The sequence below is a fragment of the Elephantulus edwardii genome, unplaced genomic scaffold, assembly GCF_000299155.1.
Source record: "Elephantulus edwardii isolate Elephantulus edwardi_28Jun2011 unplaced genomic scaffold, EleEdw1.0 scaffold00015, whole genome shotgun sequence".
NCBI classification, from domain to species: domain Eukaryota; kingdom Metazoa; phylum Chordata; class Mammalia; order Macroscelidea; family Macroscelididae; genus Elephantulus; species Elephantulus edwardii.
In genome coordinates, this window is record NW_006399765.1 from 6,222,792 (window position 1) to 6,242,199 (window position 19,408).

Here is a 19,408-nt window from a genome sequence, read left to right on the forward strand (position 1 = left end):
TACTCTTCTCCAGCACCACAGCTCAAAGGCATCAATTCTCCTTCTATCCTCCTTGGTCATTGTCCAACTCTCTGATGCATAACAAGTGATTGCGAAGATCATGGCCTGTATCAGATGCATCTTAGTCTCCAGAGAGACAGGCACCATTGCTCTTCAGTACTTTGGAGAGGTCCCTAACTGCAGACTTTCCCATGGCAATGCGCCTTTTAATTTCCTGGCTGCTGGTGCCAAGACTGCTAGGAGAACAAAAAAGTTCGTCTTAGAGAGAGTGAAGCCAGGCTTGTCCCTGGAGGCAAGGATTCTGAAGCCTCGTCTTACATACTTTGGACATGTTACAAGGAGGGATCAATCCTTGGAGAGGGATGTCATGCTTCGAAGGATGGAGGGACAGCGCAGGAGAGGAAGACCCTCAATGAGATGGATTGATTCAGTCCCTGGGGTAATGGGAATAGGTGTGTTGGAGACACTGAGATTGGCAAGGGATAGAGCAGGGTTTAGGGCTGCTGTACATAGGGTTGCTGTGAGTTGCAGGTGACTCAACCGGTACATAACAACAACAAACATCACTTACCAGCTAGATATTTTACTTAATTATTGTTTTGTTTATTGTCTCTCTTATTTAAGTGTTAGAATGTAAGCTCTAAAGAGGATTGGCATTTTCGTTTTGGTTTTGGGGGTTGTTATTTGCTGTTATCTCTAATGCCTTTAATATTATTTGGCAAATGCTCAATAAATATTTGTTGAATAAATGAACAAATATAAGTAAGCAACAGACACATATGGTCCCTGCTTTCATGAAGTTTACAGTTTGTGGTTGCCTTTCTCCAGATGAAGGTACTGATAGATACTAAAATATTTTTGTTGTTGTTTGGTTTAAATACTTACAAATCAGAATCTTTATGAGGGAATGGGCGTGTGAAGTTTATTTCTTGAAAAAATGCTATCTTAAGGTGCTTTGCTTTGTATTAATTGAAACTATTACATGTTACAATAGAAAAGATTATAAAATGATTGATTTTTTAAAAAAATACTATGCGGTCATTTTGGATTTTAATTCCTTGCTGTGAAACACTTAATTACAAAATGTTCTATTTCCTTTTATAAAGAGCAAATTCCTTGGCTTGTAAATGGGATTAATAAATGAAGTCATTTTACTTCTCATTAGCTTCTTAGAAATTTATTCTTTTACAATATAATAAATAAACCAACCATTACATTTAAACCTAAAATCCTTTGATAAAAATCATATTGGGAAAACTTTTGAACAAATATCTAATGTTGAGGCAATTGTAAATAGTAGCTATCATATTGATGCCAACTGAGGAAATATGATTAGACTTAGTCGATAAATAAATCTGTTAACATAATCTGCCATGTGCCAATCTAAATAATGAAAGCATTATTGTAGGAGGATGTTTTGTTAAATGCCCTGCAAGGCCTGTATTTTTGTGCAAGCCCACCATGTGGTAGACTATAATAGCTGATTATTAATAATAAGAAGACTGAATTTTATACCTCTTGAATTATTTATCTGAGGGAATAGATATTTATTGGTACATAGAATTCCTGTTGCTTTTAAATGGGTTTTCTGATGTATCCTTGTTTAGTAATTTATATTGCCTTTTCCTTTTTTTACAGTTTTGTTGTATAATATAAAAATATTCTTGGATGGGTTTTGGGGGTTTTTTTGTTTGTTTGTTTGTATTTAAGATTAGGATAGTGAAGTTTAGAAAAGCCATCCTTAGTGACTACATTCTGAAAGTGGAAGGAAAAGAAATATTTAATTGATGATGAATTTTTTATTTCTATTTGTTTGACCTTAAAAATACTTTGCTCTCCATGGCTCATTGGACATATTTTCTTTTTAATTAAAAGTTTTCCATATATAATAGCAAATAAGTTCATATTGCCTTTCAGTTTAGCTTCATTTCAGAACTAGAGTTTGTTGAATATGTGAACTGCTAGGAGGCCTGTGAAAAATATCAGAAAATGCTATAACAGACAAAAAAAATTTTTTAAATTAATTTTAATGAATGTTTACAGAGACTTAGGGTTTCCTTCTAGTCATTCATTGTTGCACTTTTCTGCCTGCCCACCCAAACAAAATTTTTGATGGGTAATAATAGCTTGAATTATCTGAAGCATTTGTAGGGTTCCTTGGTGAAAGTGTGAATTGTGTATTTTACCTGTACAACTGTCATTTTACAAAAGTAGGAAAATAGTGTTTAATATTTTCCATTTCTAACAAAAATGTTTGCTTTACACTGGAAATTTTATTTTAACAAAAAGAAGAAAATGGAGCTCTGGTAGCTGAGTGACAAGAATCTACGCTGCAATCCTGAAGGCCCTAGATGCTCCACTGGAAAAGGAGAGGCAGTCTCCTCCTGTGCCAGTGGGATTGGATTCAATAGTACCCAAGAAGAAGAAGTTATAAAGAAAATACAGGGTAATGATGGGTATAGGCCAATGCTGATTAATTTTATAAAACATAGTGAATGAGAATGACTATATGAAATGCAATGTGAATGAATAATAATGTGAAACGCAATGTAAGCAAAGCAATATAAAATAAATTTTTTAAAATTCCCCCAACATTTTATTATAAAATAAGAATTTTTTTTTTATAAAATAAGAAATATTTTGACAGGCAAGAAGATATAATCTCAGAATATGTTTAGATTATTATTCAGGTTGTTATCTAAATGCTAAATATTTGGGAAATTTTAGTATCCACATAATAATGTGCGCTTACTTTAGTAGTAAAAGTTTAATTCCTTAAAGTTACATGAGCTTTTCTTTGAGTAATTAATGCCTCACTGTTAACTGAAAAGTCTGTAGTTCAAACTCATTAGCTTCTCCTTGGCAGAGAGAGATGTGACAGTCTTCACTTGAAAATTTATACCCTTATAAATCCTTATGGCACTTTTCCTCAGCCCTGCGGGGTCACTTTAAATCAGAGTTACTTTACAGGAACAGATTCGGTTTTCCTTTGTAAAAAGCTTCAGCACAGGAGTAGTTATCATAATCTCTCTCCTTTCACACACACACACACACACACACACACACACACACAGAATCTATACTTGAACTAGGAGGCTGTTGTGCAAACAGAGAGCAAGGGAGCACTGCATAGTTTAAAACTGAGAAGAAAGTGTGCCAGGGTTGTATTTTCTATCCATACCTATTCAGTCTGTATGCTGAGCAAATTATCTGGAAACTGGACTCTACGAAGAGGACTTTGGCATCAGGATTGGAGGGAGATTTGTCAGTATGCGTTATGCAGATGACACAACCTTGATTGCTGAAAGTGAGGAGGATGTGAAGCACTTGTTTCAGAAGATCAAGAATGCAGCCTTTGTTATGGATTACATCTTAATGTTAAGAGAACAAAGGTTTTTAGGCAGCTTCATGATGGATGGAGAGAACATTGAAACTGTCAACAGCTTCATCTTGCTTGGATCCACAATTAACACCCTTGGTACCAGCAGTCAGGAAATAAGGAGATGCATTGCACTGGGAAAATCTGCAGTTAGAGACCTCTCCAAAATTATTGAGGAGTCATTTTGAGGACTAAGGTGGCCTTAGTCTTCGATTACTTGGTATGCATCTGGATAGTGAATAAGGAAGACAGAAAAAGAGCTGTGGTTTTGGAGAAGAGCACTGAACATCCCATGGATGGCCAGGAGAACAAACAGGTATGTCTTGGAGAGGGTGTTCTTTGGAGGCAAGAATGATGAGGCTGAACTTCACATACTTTGGGCATGTTCTCACCGTGAGGACCTCTACAAAATGTTCTGGTTGTCTTTATGGTATTTGACTTCCCAAATGCAAGTGATTTAGGGAAACCAGTATAATTATTATTTTCCCTGGTAGACAGTATAGTGTCTGGTTGTGACCCTAGTGTTAATGAAGTTTCTTAACCTTTTTATGCCTTGCTTTTTTGGTTGGCTTTTAACAGTGAGATAATGATAAATACTTATATTATAGATCATAAAATAGAGGTCTTTGTGAAGGTTCAGAGAATTAGGAGAGTCTCCCTACACTTAGTGCACTGGTAAGCCCTCAGCCTGCGGTTTCTCTTCACTCAGTTATCACCACAGGGATGAAGTAAAACCTAGGCAGTGTCATGCCTGTGACAGAAATACTCGTCATTCCTATTTGTAAAAAATTACCATGCAGAAATTGCTACAGATTCTAGATGTCCTAAGTGTGGTAAAGAGCAGAGAATTATTAACGTACCTGTTCGATTATGTATATGGAAGACCTTCCATTCCTCATTTGTGCTTATTTAGATTTTAAAATGGAAGATACATATCCACATAATATAAATGAAACAGAAAGCAATTAAGCCCCTCCTGTCTTTTTAACTTTCTATTTTAAAATAATTATCTGGATTCACAAGAGGTTGTGTGGTTATAGACAGTATTAATTTACAGTGATCAATTTTCATTTAGCAGAAATTGACAGAATAGCAGTAGCTATTGAATATATATATAGGGATTAAACTTTGATCTTGAGCATTTCATCCCTCTAGGCTTTCACCATTGCTTTCTGAAAATGTTCTTGATTTTGAGTCTTCATCTTTGAAACTTACATTCTCTTCAGTGTTAATCACGGTGCTGTTACTTTTACTGTTGTTTTAAAACAATGTTTTTCATTATATCCCTATTTTTCCTTTAAAATCTTTATAGTCAGAACCATGTTGCCTGCATTGTCTTTTTAAATCACGTGCCAGTTTTGCAGTGGTACCATGTCTGGATCTGAGAGACAGCTTGTGTGAATCATTTACATACATTTCTGTTTATATTCCCCATAGTAATTCACATTTTTTAATCCAATTACGTGTTCAAAGCAGATTTGTAATAGTTCATTTTAAGTAAGATTTCATTATATGTGGAATGAAAAAATCTAACTCAAAGAGTAAAGCTAATGAACAATAGCGGGAACCAAATACCATATAGGACTTAAAGTGGTAATTATTAAATATTTGAATGTTCTCATTTTTCCTAAGTCTGTGTGTCCCTACTTGTTTATTCCACGAGGGATTTGCACAGATAGATTTTGCAGTATCCTTGCTAATATTGTCGGCCATAAACAAATTACACGTATTTAATAAGTTAATGTCAGATTGGCCAGGAGCCACTGGGAGGTGTGTACTTAGTGACATCAGCTGGCAAAGAGCCATGGTAACAGGGTTGGAGGGGTAGTGGAGAGAGAGGGAACGAAAGGGAGGGAGAAAAAGAGAGAGACAGAAAGAGACTGACTGTATCTGGGGATTCTGGCAAGGTGAAGAGCTGGTCTGTTTGGCAGGACCTTCCCATCTGGGATCCATCTGTGTTTCCCTGGAATGGGACAGGCAGCTCTAGTCAGTGAGAAATCGCAGATGTGAGAGAGCTGACACATGTCCAGCTAATGAAAGAAGGAGGAAGGCTGGTCTCAGATTGAGCTTTGAAGATTAGGAGGAGAAAAAGAAGTGCTTTTTAATATCTATTTCAAATAAATTTTGGTATATTGAGAATCTGGATTGTTATAATTTGGTCATTTGGGGTAAGTACATTTTAATTTAGGCTTTGGGGGTGCAAGTGGGCAATTCTCTGCCTTTCAGAGATCTTGCTTCAAATGATGATGTGAATGTTTTTGATATTTGATATGAGTTCAGCCTTTAGCTATTCAGTTTTGTCTTGAAGCTTGATTTTGTACATATTTCTATCTCCTTGTTCAAATCAGTTACTACCGTCATATATAAAAATCATACTTTTGGGGATGGAAGTTTTAGATAATAATCAGATGTATGAATTCTACAGCGGAAAATAAAACCCCACAAATATTTCTATAAGGCATTCTACTTTGAGTTTTTCCTATAATGTTTTGAGGGAAATTTTTTCTAATCTTTATTAAACATAGTACAAATAGGCAGTTTTAAAAAGATTGCTCATAAAAATATTCTTTCTTATTGTCATATTTTAGTATGTTTACTCAAATTACAACTTGCAGATTGCAGTAAAACTAGCAGTATCTCTTAATGCTAGGTATATTTAGTCTTTTTTAGCACTTTGCCCCATGCTGTTTTCTTCCAACATACAGAATAATAAACAAGTAACATCAACAAATCTGACTTGAATGATGAGTTTGAGGTAGTTTTTGTAATGCAGTCAACTCACATGTATGCAACTACTCTGTTCTCTAGTTCTTGTTTGTGATGCATACGTCAGCTCTTCCCACGACTGTACATTTATATTCTCAGGGCCTTCCAATCTAGGTACCTATAGGGAATTATACAGACTATAGCCATTATTCACTAGTACCCTGATCTAAAAACCAAACTATCTTCTCTGAGCCTCTATTTTGCCCACTTCTTGTCTTATGACATTATTGTGGACATTTATCAGGCGCATACAAGGCACACAAACTTATTTAATAAGTTCTAGTTGGTTCCTAAACCTTTTGCACTTTTAACATCAATGCTTGGTTTAAGATTTTGTTCTTATTTTTATGAACTCACCTCCCTTCTGGTATAAATGTTATAGGCTATTTTTGCTAAGTCTCAATATGATTTATAAAATGGTTTTGAAAGCACTCTTAAGTATTGAAAAAGTTATCTAGCAGGTGTATGATACTGAATTTCTATTGCTTTGTAATAACACTTGAAACACTAATTTCAAGATAGAAACTTTACTTTTTCATTCTTAAAGTTTGTCAATCCTTGTTGAATAATTATTTTAAGAAGACAGAATAGTACTTTTCCATTTTCAAGTTAATTTTCTTGAAATGGGAGAATTTTTTAATAGACCCTTTTACAAGTTTTATGCCAGATTGACTAAATGAGTTAGTAAGATTTTTTTTAAATTTCTGTTTTGATAAGAGTAGTGTTCAGCAGGGATTGTCTGAATATTTGAGAAGATATTTAACATACCATGACTTACCAACTGAACAAACAGGTCTGTCCTGGAGAGGGTGAAACCAAGTTGCTCTCTGGAGGCAAGGATTTTGAAGCTCTGTCTCACATACTTTGGACATGTTGCCAGAAGGGACCAGTCCTTTGGAGAAGAACATCATACTTGAAACGGTGGAGGGGCAATGCAGGAGATTTTTTATGACATTTTGTGGATAAGGCCTTAGCAATTTTTGTTGCTAACCCAAAGTCTGTGCTTCACTGGTGGTGGTTTAAATATACTAACTCCAGGAGAAAAAAATTGGACAGTCTCCTGTGCCATTTGTAGCCTGCCTGAGTCCTAATAAAGAGTGAGTTGAGTCAGAACCAACTTGATAATGAGGTTGAGTTTTCTTGAGATACTTCATTATGTAAACACTTTTGATGCTAGAGTTTCCAGAACCATAGGTATTTTATTATTGAACATTTTTACTATTTGAAGAGTCACTGATTGGGGGGGGGGGAATCTCTGAAGAGTCCATTAACAGTGCTGCGAAAACCAAGAGCCTGAGCAGTTGTTTGTTCCTAAGATAATAGCTAAGGTATCTTTAGCTTAACACTGCAGAAAATCATGATACTTTCTGAAGACAATGAAAGTATCCTTAGATTGCTTATAGGAATAACTCAATGAAGAGCCTTGGTGAAACAAAGGTATATTATACAGTAACATCATTAAGTTGCAAATGAAGAGAATGACATTTAAATGCCATGTTTGGAATACCAAAAAAGAATAGTTGGAAGAATTCTAGTGGCTCGAGAAGATCGATTGTGTGCGTTCATTAGTAGTTATTTCAAGGCCACCCAGTACTAAATTTGTGAAGAGCATGCAAGATTGGGCAGCATTTTGTTCTCTTAGGCTTGGGATTTCTGTGAGCTGGAGACAACTCCATGGCACCTAGCAACAGCTGTACTAACTGTACTTGTAAATATCTGTGACTTGTACAGGAGCTGGAAAGGACTAAGGATGATCTAGTCACAGTAATTATTTTACAGTTAGGGAAAGTTGAGAGAAGATAACAGAGTCCTGAAGAGCTGCCAGGTGTAGACTAGGCATAACAATAGTTGGTATTAATGATGCGTGAGAATGGAACTGTGTTCTAAACTTTCCAGGACATCCATTTTATAAACAATTTTGATTACCTACTATATGTGATAATATGGTAAGGAATAAAAGAGCTAAGATCTCATAGAGGAGATAAAAAGTACTGGAATGCATAAAAATTACTAAACCCTGGAAATTATTACCATAAAGCCCCATGGAAGAGATAGCATTTGATTGAAATTTGCAAAGACAGGAACAATTTGAAGCCTTCATTCTTGGAAGAAGCATAGTAAGTGGAAAGTGCAAAGTTCACTTTGCACTAGACCTTACTGTTTTAAAGACCTTCATAATTAAAAAAATTTTTTGGTCAAGTGCTAGAAATACAGTGCTAATTGGTGTTATATTTTGAAATATGCTTAGCTGATTTGCTCTTACAAAATCTAAAGTAATTGTATACTTTTGAGATACTTAACTATATGTGCACATATCTCAACCATCACTCCCCTTTTTAAAACTTAACTTAAACCAAGAAGCTCTATTTTAAAAGGTTTCTAACATGATGGGCTATATACAGTGGTTATATCTTTTAGGAGAAAAACTTACTGTATTTTCACGGACTGATGGATGGGCTTTCTAAACAGCATTTTACTCTTACTATGTATGTGTTGACACAGATTTATGCTGGGAAACTTAAAATGCTTGTGAATTTACTTTTCTTAAACATGCCAAAACCTGCAATAACAGCTCTTTGTGCTTTGTTTAAAGCAACAACTAGTACAAATCCTTTTCTCCTTCAGATCTGAACACTCCCTTGAGATGCCTGGCAAGGTAGGGTGCAATTCTGTATAGAATATGTATGTACATTTATCTGCATTTGTTCTTCTAGCTGGGGCTTCAAGTGAATGGAATATGTTCTTACATTTGTGTGGTTGTTAGGACAGGTGGAAGGCACTGAAAAGATTGTGTGTGTGTGTGTGTGTGTGTGTAAGCTTTAGTATTAAGTTGTGTAACCATCAGCTTCTGTGCCCTCTTTAATAATCTTTAAACGGGGAGTTAAAATAGATGTTAATGAGTTTTTGGAATAGGCAATTTGATATTAACTAGCATATTTGCTGCATGGATACTCAATAAGATTTCTCTATGTTTTTTCCCTTAGTCTTCTCCCTTTAAAAAAATTTAGTAAGAAGACTGTAAAGACTTTAATTGAAAGTTTCTTGTATTTTTTAAATACATTTCTCCTTAGATTGACAGGCAGTCACCCCTGCCACCTTTAACTAATTCTCAATCATAGGAGAAGGGTGTGTGTACAGAATCCAGCAGCCTTAAAACTCAAACCTGTTGCTGTGTGGCAAGCTGTTAATGGTTAGGGACCTTGCATTACTTACCCTGCTGGAAGAGCTGGGGGATGGGCCACTTTGAGGGTGACAGATGTGCCCTCTGCTGCCGGCAGGCGCGTGCCTGCTCTGTCCCTCTGCTCCCGGCACCAGGTGCAGCCATTGTTCTGGCTGGTCTCTCTTCATCCGGCCTCGTCTGTTACTCTGCTCTTTCTAGCTCATTGTTTCTGTAGGAAATTAGCATTAAAAACCCATCTGAAACCCCCATGTCCCTCAACTGCAGGTGACTGTTATTGGCCCCAGCTGCCACCCTTGCGCTTGATTACTTCCATATGGGTCTGTGCAAAGAAGTAGTAGCCATTTATTGATTTCCACCACAACCCCCACCTCTATTACTCAAATGATAATACCCTGAAATCTATTAGACCCCCAGTAGACTATATAGCTCAGTTGGCACTACAACTGTGATGAACATTTTACAAGCAAAACTAATTATACTCTTTCACCCTCTTTCACTACCTCCTACCTAAATATTAAATGTAGGAAAGCCAGGGTGTCATAAAAGTGGAATAGTAAATCTTTTAAATGTCTGGAGATGAATCTGTTTCTGAGTAGGAAAGCTTTTAGACTTTGGATGAGCTTTTATGGAAAATTTTAGTCACTGCTTTAAATATTTCATGCCACACCCATGAACATTCAGAATGTTGGCTAGTAGGCCCTTAGGGTGCGGGTGAGTGATACAAGAATTTCTGTCAATTGCTTTTTGGTTTATTATCCAGGATGGATAGCACCTTAGAAAAGGGGCCTAGTTTAAAATGATGATGTTTTGTGGAGGAAGTACCATGCAACACAATTAAACACTTTAATTTTGCATTGTTTTGTTATTCTCTCTGTTTACACAAATGATAGTTCTAGTTTACGTATCAGATTGAAAATACCACAGGAGGGAAGTTGATGTCCTAGACTTCTTTCTTTCTTAATCGGTAAGCAAATTAAGTGTTCCAGCTTGGGTATTGTTTTAAATCAGAGTGTAATTTCAAGCAGGTAATTTAAGTGCCAGACTTAAAAATTTAAATAGAAATTGTAAGAACAGTCAAAAGCTATTATTGGCTCCTGTTGTGACCTTGACAGAGTCAATACCACCACTCTGGTCCATTGGTGGAAAGGAGAGTGAATAAATTATTTTTTAGAGCATCTCGTGAAGAGTATTTAGACCTCATACAGGTAACCTATACAGGTAAACATTCTTGGGAAAAAAGTGGGAGAGGTGGTTGTTTGCTGTTGTGTTTTTAGCCTTACCACTCAATTTTAAATTCTTGAGTTCATAGCATTTCAAATTAAATTTTTTAATGATACATTTAAAGCAACAGTTTCCATATTTTCAACTTAGTTACCTGGCTTTTCTATCATATATACCAGTGGAACACAGGACTGTGTCTGTTTTTTGCCTTAATACTTTCTTTTGTTGGAATTTGGAGATTTAAAAGGTGCTAGAGTTGGAAAAAGCCCTGGCTCCAACATCTTTCCTGATGGCTTCAATGAAGGCAAACCTCCAGATAAAGCAATGGGATCACATTTTGAATAGGATATACTTTTTAGTGTGTAAAGTCTTCGGAAAGTTTAAAAACCTGCCTTCACTGCCTCTCTCCATTTAAGAATTAAATGTGATTTTTTAAATGTGATTAAATGTGTTTTTGAGGTTTTGAACTCATACAAGTTAGGGCTGATTGTAGACAGTCTTTGCGGCCTGCAATTATTTTTTTTTATTTAGGTGTAGGCATGTGTTTTCAGGGTTTTCTCCCCCTTTTTTCTTGGTGCTCATGATGAATGAGGGTTTCTTTTAGAGGACTAAATGCAGCAAAATTAAGTTCTTTGCATTCTGTAATGCTGGGCACAGAAACAGTCAAATAGGAAGAATGGCTTATAAACTAGTGTGAAACCACTTTTCCCTTCACCCTTTTAAGTAAGTGCCCATTTTCAGGGGGTAATATCATAATGATGAAGTTAACCGCATTTTTTTCAAATAGAAAACTGTATTTTCATAAACCTGGCATACATAAGCTTATGTAGTCCCAAATAGAGAAACATAGAACATATTCTTCAATTTTCCATGTAACATTCATGACAGAGACTGACATGACCCAGTAAAGTTCAAAAGATGCAAAGTATAATGTGGCATGTACCCTGAATTTTGTGTTCTAGACACTTGGGTCAGATGATCATATGATATATTACTCTGGAGATGAAAAGTTGAAGAAAAATGGAGTTGCTTTCATAGTTAAGAAGGCCATTGCTAGATCCATCTTGAAGTACAGTATTGTGAGTGACAGGATAATATCCATACGCATAAAAGGAAGGCCAGTGAATACCACTATCATTCAGATATATGCACCAACAACGAGAGCCAAGGAAGAGGAAATAGAAGATTCTTACCAACTTTTACAGTCAGAGATTGATTGAACATGCAATCAAGATGCATTGATAATAATGTGTGACTGGATGCAAAAGTTAGGAACAGAGAAGAAGATTCAGGAGTTGGAAAACATGGACTTGGCGACAGAAATGGAGCTGGAGAGAGGATGATTGAATTTTGCACAATGACTTATTCATTGCACATACTTTTTTTTTTTTTAATTTTTTTGCACATACTTTTTTTAAGAGACATAAACACAGGTTATATACATGGATTTCACCTGATGGTATGCATAGGCATCAGATGGATTACATCTACGGAAAGAACCGCTGGAGAAGCCCAATATCAGCTGTGAAAACTAGGCCAGGAGCTGATTGTGGAACAGACCACCAACTACTCATATGCAAGTTCAAGCTGAAGCGGAGGAAAATGAAACCAAGTCCACGGGAACCAAAATATGACTTTGAGTCTATCCCACCTGACTTTCAAAACCATCTCAGGAACAGGTTTGAGGCCTTGAACACTAATGAGCAAGGACCAGATGAGTTGTGGGAGGATATCAACGATATCATCCAGGAAGAGTGCAAACAGTCATTGCAAAGACAGAAGAGAAAGAGAAGACCAAAATGGATGTCAGAAGAGACTTTGAAAATTGCACTAGAGCGCAGAGAAGCCAAACCAGAAGGAAGAATTCAAGATGCTAAAGAGTTGAATAGAAGATTTAATAAGACAGCATGGGATGACAAAGTAAAATATAACAATGAAATGTGCAAGGAGTTGGAGTCAGAAAATCAAAAGGGCCGAACTCGCTCGGCATTTCTTAAGCTCAAGGAACTGAAGAACAGATTCAAACCTTGAGTTGCTATAATTAAGGATGCTTTAGGAAGAATATTAAATGATCCAGGAAGTATTAAAAGAAGATGGAAAGAATCTACTGAATCACTGTATTGAAAGGAATTGGCAGACACAGAAGAATTTCATCAAACAACATATGAGCAAGAGCCTATGGTGATGAAGGAAGAAGTTCAAGCTGATTTGAAGGAAATAGCAAAAAATAAGGCCCCAGGAATAGACGGCATACCAAGTGACATTTCAGCTAACAGATACTGCCCTGGATGTGCTCACCAAGTTGTGCCAAGAAATCTGGAGAACAACCACTTGGCCAACTGACTGGAAGAGATCTATATTTGTTTCCATCCCAAAGAAGGTTAACTCAGCAGCTTGTGGAAATTATAGAACAATCTCATTAATTTCACATGCAAGCAAGATTCTACTGAAGATTATCCAAGACCAACTGGAACAACACATCAGCAGAGAATTGCCAGAAGTCCAGGCAGGGGTCAGAAGGGGTACCAGGGATATTGTAGCTAATGTTAGACGGATCTTAGATGAAAGCAGGGAATACCAGAGGAATGTCTATCTGTGTTTCATTGACAATGCAGAGGCATTTGACTGTGTGGATCATAACAAACTGTGGCTGACTCTGAGAAGAATGGGAATCCCAGAACACTTCAGAACAGAGCAAGGAAACACTGCATGGTTCAAAATTGGGAAGGGCATGCGCCAGGGATGTGTCCTGTCTCCATACCTTTTTAACCTGTATGCAGAACAGATAATCCAGGAGGCTGGGCTCTATGAGGAGGAGTATGGGGTCAATATTGGTGGAAGATCTATCAACAATCTGCGATATGTAGATGACACAACCCTGCTTGCGGAAAGTGAGGATGACCTGAAATGCTTGCTGCAGAGGGTCAAGGACTGCAGCCTTCAGTATGGACTGAGGCTCAATGTCAAGAAGACAAAGATTCTCACCACTGGGCCAATTGGCAGCATCAGGATGGATGGTGAAGAGATTGAGATTGTTCACAGCTTTAGTTTGCTTGGCTCCACAGTCAACACTCTCGGCACCAGTAGCCGGGAAATTAAAAGACGTATTGCCATGGGAAAGTCTGCTGTTAGGGACCTTTCCAAAGTACTGAAGAGCATTGGTGTCTCTCTGGAGACTAAGGTGCATCTGATGCAGGCCATGGTCTTCGCAATCACTTGTTATGCATCAGAGAGCTGGACAATGAGGATAGAAGGAGAATTGATGTCTTTGAGGTGTGGTGCTGGAGAAGAGTATTGAGAATACCATGGACTGCTAGGAAAACAAACAGATTCATCCTGGAAAGAGTCAAACAGGCTGGCTCCTTGGAGGCAAGGATTCTGAGGCTCCGTCTAACATACTTTGGACATGTTGTGAGGAGAGACCAGTCCTTAGAGAGGGACATCATGCTTGGGAGGGTGGAGGGACAGCGCAGGAAAGGAAGGCCCTCTATGAGGTGGGTTGATTCAGTGACTGGTGCAATTGGGATGGGTGTATTGGGGATGGTGCGATTGGCACAGGACAGAGTGGAGTTTAGGACTGTTGTCCATAGGGTCGCTATGAGTCGCAAGTGATTCGACAGCCTATAACAACAACAACAACAGACATTTCTCTCACTCTAGTCCCAGCAGGCCCTGCTCTTCAGTTATGTCTCGGGCTAGATGAGAGATGCAGTCATAGAATTTATTTTTTCCTGTTTTTACTTTGGAGAATCAATAAAATTAAAGGGTTTCTTTTCTGCTTTGGCCAGTGAGGACCATTTCTAATACTGTTTTCTGAGTTTTTTGTTTGCTTGTGTATTTTATTTGGGGGGAGGGCAAGAAGAGAGCACTTTTGTGGTTTGGGTGAAAGGCTACAGATAAAATTTGTTTCGCATTCAACGTTATATACCTATTTTGTTTTGTGGCATTTGTTGCAGTCCCTTCAATGTAGCATCATTCCACCCATCTCTCCTACCCCTTCTTGCCTTTTGAACTTTCTTTGGGGATAAATGGGGTCTTTTGATCTCATATGGGGATCATATAATCCTGAGGAACACATTCAACATAGGTGTTACTGTTCACCCATGAGAATGAACATTATTGTTATTAATAAGCTTGTCTATTTTTTGATTGAAAAGTGATCTCTGGGAGTTAGTTCTACATTTGAAGGGTGTTTTAAGGCCATAATCACAGAGATTCCACTAGTCTCTTACCAGACAAAAGAAGTATGACCTTTTTATAAGACCTTTTGTTCTGCATTTTTCCTCACCTTCTGTCTAGGACCCTCTGTTGTGATCACCATCAGCGTAGTTCAGTAATGGGGCACTATCTAGTTCTAGTCCCAGGCTGGTGGAGCCTGTCCTTCGTGTAGTCTTTCATGTAGTCATCTTACGGACGAATTGTTCTTGGGTCTTTGATCTTCATTCATCATTACTATGGGGGGGGGGAAGTGCCGCAATCAGTAGTTGAATCTTAAATGGCCCCTCTCACATTATGTTAAGATCCCAATCACTACTTGTGAAAGCAGGCTGTAGAGCATTGCCTTTATGGGCTGTTATGCCTCTTCGCCATGATGACTGAAACCACATCTTCTAATATGTGTTTGAAGAAGGTGAAAGAACCTGATGATTTATTTCTCTTGTTAATTTCATTTTGACGTTAACTTCAAATATATTAGTACAAACTTTTGAAATTCCTTCAAAACTTTACATTTTCCCTTTTTATTTATTTTTTTTAGGTGACCAGTTAGTATCCATTAATTGTTTCCTGCAATACTGTTTCTAAATTTGTATCTTTACCTTGTATTTTTAAACTACAGAATCCTTTGACTACTTACTGATACATCTCCCTATATGTCAGACTTGTTAATTGTGTTATTCAAATATCCTGTGGCTGAACGAATTTTTTGCCTTGCCAGTTTTCCAGGCATACTAAAATGTTCACTATGAATATGGGCTTTATATATCTGTCAGATTTTGATTTTTACTTTATATTGTTGGGTATGTAATTATGCTCAGGATTACGCTAGGATTCATGCTTTTATCATTTTTAAGTGAATTTTTTGGGTTCATCTTACATACTTTGGGCATTTTGTTAGGAGACTCTGTTCCTTCTGAAAAAGGACTTCATGCTATAAAAAGTGAAGAGTTAGCAAAAGAGAAGTTGACCCTTAATGAGATGGATTTAAGATAGTGACTGTAGCAGTGGGGTAAAGTATATCAGAGATAATAAGAATGGCACAGAATAAGACAGAGTTCATATTTATTGTTTATAGGATCGCTATGGGTTGTTCTTGAAAGCACTTAACAACAGTACCATACCTTTTGAATTAAAACCTGTTTTCTCTAATATATTTAGACTTATTTTTATTATTTTTAGGTTGGGTTTGTTTTTTGTGGGGTTTTTTCCTTTTCAATCATTTCTTTGAGGTTTGAAAAAAGGTTTTCTTTTTTGCATATTTTACTTCCATTACTTGGATAATTATTCTTAAAATTGTAATATATATAATTAAAGTCTAAAAGATTAATTAATTAATCAATTAATTAATGTCCTTAAATAAGTACAAGTGTCAGTTTCCCCAGCTTGGTAGTGTGGTTCAGTGGTAGAATTCTCACCTTCCATGCTAGAGACCTAGGTTTGATTTCTGGCCAGTGCAGCTCATTATGTACAGCCGCTGTCAGTGGAGGCTTGCTTGTTGCCATGTTACTGAATAGATTTCAACAGAGCTTTGAAACTAGAACAGACTAGGGAAAAAAGACCTGGCAGTCTACTTCCAAAAATTTGTCTGGGAAAACTATGGATCATGATGGTCTGATCCTTCTTGTGAATGTAGTTGCTATGGATGAGGGATTGGCCAACTTTTTTTTTTAATGGAAGTTTATAGAGAACTTGGATTTCCATTCATTCATTGTTGCCTTTTCCACCCTGCCTACCTCCCCACCCAGTTTGCTTTTCTCTGTGGAAAAAAGAAAAATCTTTCCTTGCTATACAGTCCCTCCCAACCCCCATCCATTTTACTATGTGGCTCTTATTCTGAATTGTTGTCATGCAAACAATACCCAATAGTATATTCCTTTTAAGCAGTTCTATTCCTCATTTGTTTCAGGGCACCAACAATCTTTTGAATGCATTACTTGTTGCTGTCAGTTTGCTGGCAACTTAACAGCAACACCCTGATGGGGGTAAGCACAACAGAGATACATCACTCTGGGAGAGGTTCAGAGAGTGAATCCAGATCAATTTTATTGAGACTGCAGTGCACTTCCATATAAGCATGTAAACAGGAAGACAGGATAAGGTGGGTTTACAGACATGGGACATGCGGATTAGTTAGGAGAACCTCAGCCTCGGGTGGACCACTCCCAGCTCAGCATATGCGGCAGCTGTCTTCCCAAGTGGTGAGCTTTCTCAAGCTGGTACAGCCAAACACAGGGGAGCTTTCTCTACCCCTTATTAAAGGCTATTGGGAGGCTTGCACTTAATCTAGAGCTTAGGCGATCTCTCCTGGCTGGAGGCCCAACATTCCGCAACAATTATTGTTCACTTACATTTTATTTCCACATTATTTTTATATTTGTCCCTACTAAACTATTTGTTGTTGTTGTTGTATACTGTTGAGTTGGAAGCAATGCTTAACCAGTCCTGCAGTGGGTTTTCAAAGGCAGTAAATTGCATGGAAGGAGATAACTAACCTTTCTTCCATGGAACAGTTGGTGGATTCAAACCACTTGCCTTAGGTTGGCAGCACAATTCCTTACCATTAAGCCACCAGCGATGTCCCTGGAAATCCCTGAGGAATTTATATTTACTGAAATATGGGCTCTCTCTGTAGATGTTCATTGAAATGAAAAATAAATTTAAAAAAAAAAAGAAATATGGGCTCTAGCATGTCAGTAAGTGTGAAGATGGCACAGGATAGGATGGAGTGCATATTCACCGTTCATAGGGTCACTATGAGTCATATTCAACTCGACAACACCTAACAACAACAACTTTTTATATTTATATAAAATATTTATTTATTTGTAGTACATAAAATATGTAAGTTAGGGCTACTAATCAGTGGTTGGGTGGTTCAAATCCACCAGTTCATTCACAGAAGATGGACTCCTAGAAGAATTCCTAGCCTCAGAAACCCAGCAGAGGGTCAGTATCCTTTGGATTCTATTAAACAGCAGTAGGTTTTAGTGGGTTAATAAATTTATTGGATTATCAGCTCATATTGCATCTTTATCACAGCTTTTCTTCTTAGGTTCATTTTCTTTCCTGCCAAAGTATATGTTACTAATACTTAGCGAAATAATGAATGACAAATTTGTTTGTTGTTTTTTGTGTGTCTGTGTTTGTGTGAGATGAAGGTTGACAATCCTTTCCCATCAGCACTCAGTGATTTTTGTTGTGGCTGTTTCAGTGCCACTTAAGCTTTGTTTTTCTCTTTGTGGATGTATGAAATATTTTTTTTCCCTTTTGGCCTTGATATTTTGCAGCCTCTAATGAAAATTATTTGTAAATTTATTTGTTTTTTTAAAGATTTCTCTTTTGTCATTTTTTAAAAATTCTTAGCTGTCATCTCTTTGAATAATTTCTCCATTCCCTGATTTCATTTGTTCATTTCTTCTTAGAATTTGTGCTTATTCTATGTTCTTTCCCTTTCTTTTTCTTGTACTTTTTAACCTCATCTTTTTGCTATGTTCTAGTTCTTTAGTTCTTTCAGCATTTCATATATCTGCCTGATAACTCTCAGAGCTATCAATTCTATTGTTTCCTTTCTGTAAGCTTTATTTAGTTCTTTTATAAATATGATTTTATTTTTAAACTGAATCTTGTTCTCATTATTTTCTTTTATCCTTTTAATTATTTTATAAAAGATAAATTTACTCAAGTATAACTTACATACAGTGACCTTCACCGTTTTTAGGTATACAGTTCTCTAAATTCTGACAGGTGAATTGTGTAGTTACCACCATAGTCAAGACAGAACTTTTCATCATCTCCAAAAGTTCCCACATGCCCTTTTGCAGTCAGTCATTCTTTCACCTTACTCCAGCCCTTGGCCTGTCAGATGTTACCCCTCTAGTTTTGTGTTTTCTAGAATGTCATAAAATTAAGTCATACAGTGGATAGTCCTTTTTATATTTTTTCCCCCCATGGTTTCACATTTTCTCCCCACGCCCAGTGGGTAGGCTTTTGTGCCTGACTTCCTTGAGTCAAATAAGGCATCTGAGATTCATGCATGTTGTTGCTTGTTGATTCATTGCCTGTTAGGACGGCCAACCATTCAGCTTAGCCCTGGTCATAGAAAACTGTTCAGCTGAGCTTTTCCATATCAATTTTAAAATAAAGTCTGTAGATTAGAAAATGATGTGACATCATTTATTTTGTTTATTTTACTAAGGTTTTGTAAGTTCTAGCTCAATGATTGTACATTCAGCTATTTAGAGGTAAGAGAATAAGATGGCCTCAGCTGTCAAATGGTACAGATAAAAAGTACAGAAAAATAGTAATAAGTGAGACAGCTTCTGAATTTTGGTGAATTGGTATCAAGAGAGTTTGTACTATTCTTGCAAGTTTGAGATTGAAACTTCAATGAAAGAAAGTATTGATGGAGCAATATATTTTCATGAACATCTGAGTAAAATGATCAGAGTGACAACAAACAAAGAGCCTGGATTAACTATCAGAAGGAGGAATAACTTGAATAGAGTAAAAACAGTGCTACAACTTGAAGGTGAAACCTGAATGATATGTTCAAATAATAGATGGTTAGTGTAGTTATAATAAATTAAGAGGAGAGGTTAGAAATAAAGTTAGACAGAAGACAGCTCTTATAGACTTTTATAAAC

The 19,408-nt window shown here is 36.9% G+C and overlaps 1 protein-coding gene across 2 annotated transcripts in view; it reads left to right on the forward strand.

Annotated features, from left to right (window-relative positions):
* Nucleotides 1-19,408, forward strand: part of CBFA2T2 (core-binding factor, runt domain, alpha subunit 2; translocated to, 2) — a 200,178-nt gene that overhangs the window by 81,769 nt on the left and 99,001 nt on the right. The window contains exon 1 of one of the 2 annotated variants that reach the window (XM_006881447.1): nt 5,198-5,547. The exons of the other annotated variant lie outside the window; for it this stretch is intronic. The gene's annotated coding sequence lies outside the window, so the exon portion shown is untranslated. Of the gene's footprint in view, nt 1-5,197; nt 5,548-19,408 lie in introns of those variants that run through there. 2 annotated transcript variants of the gene reach the window in all.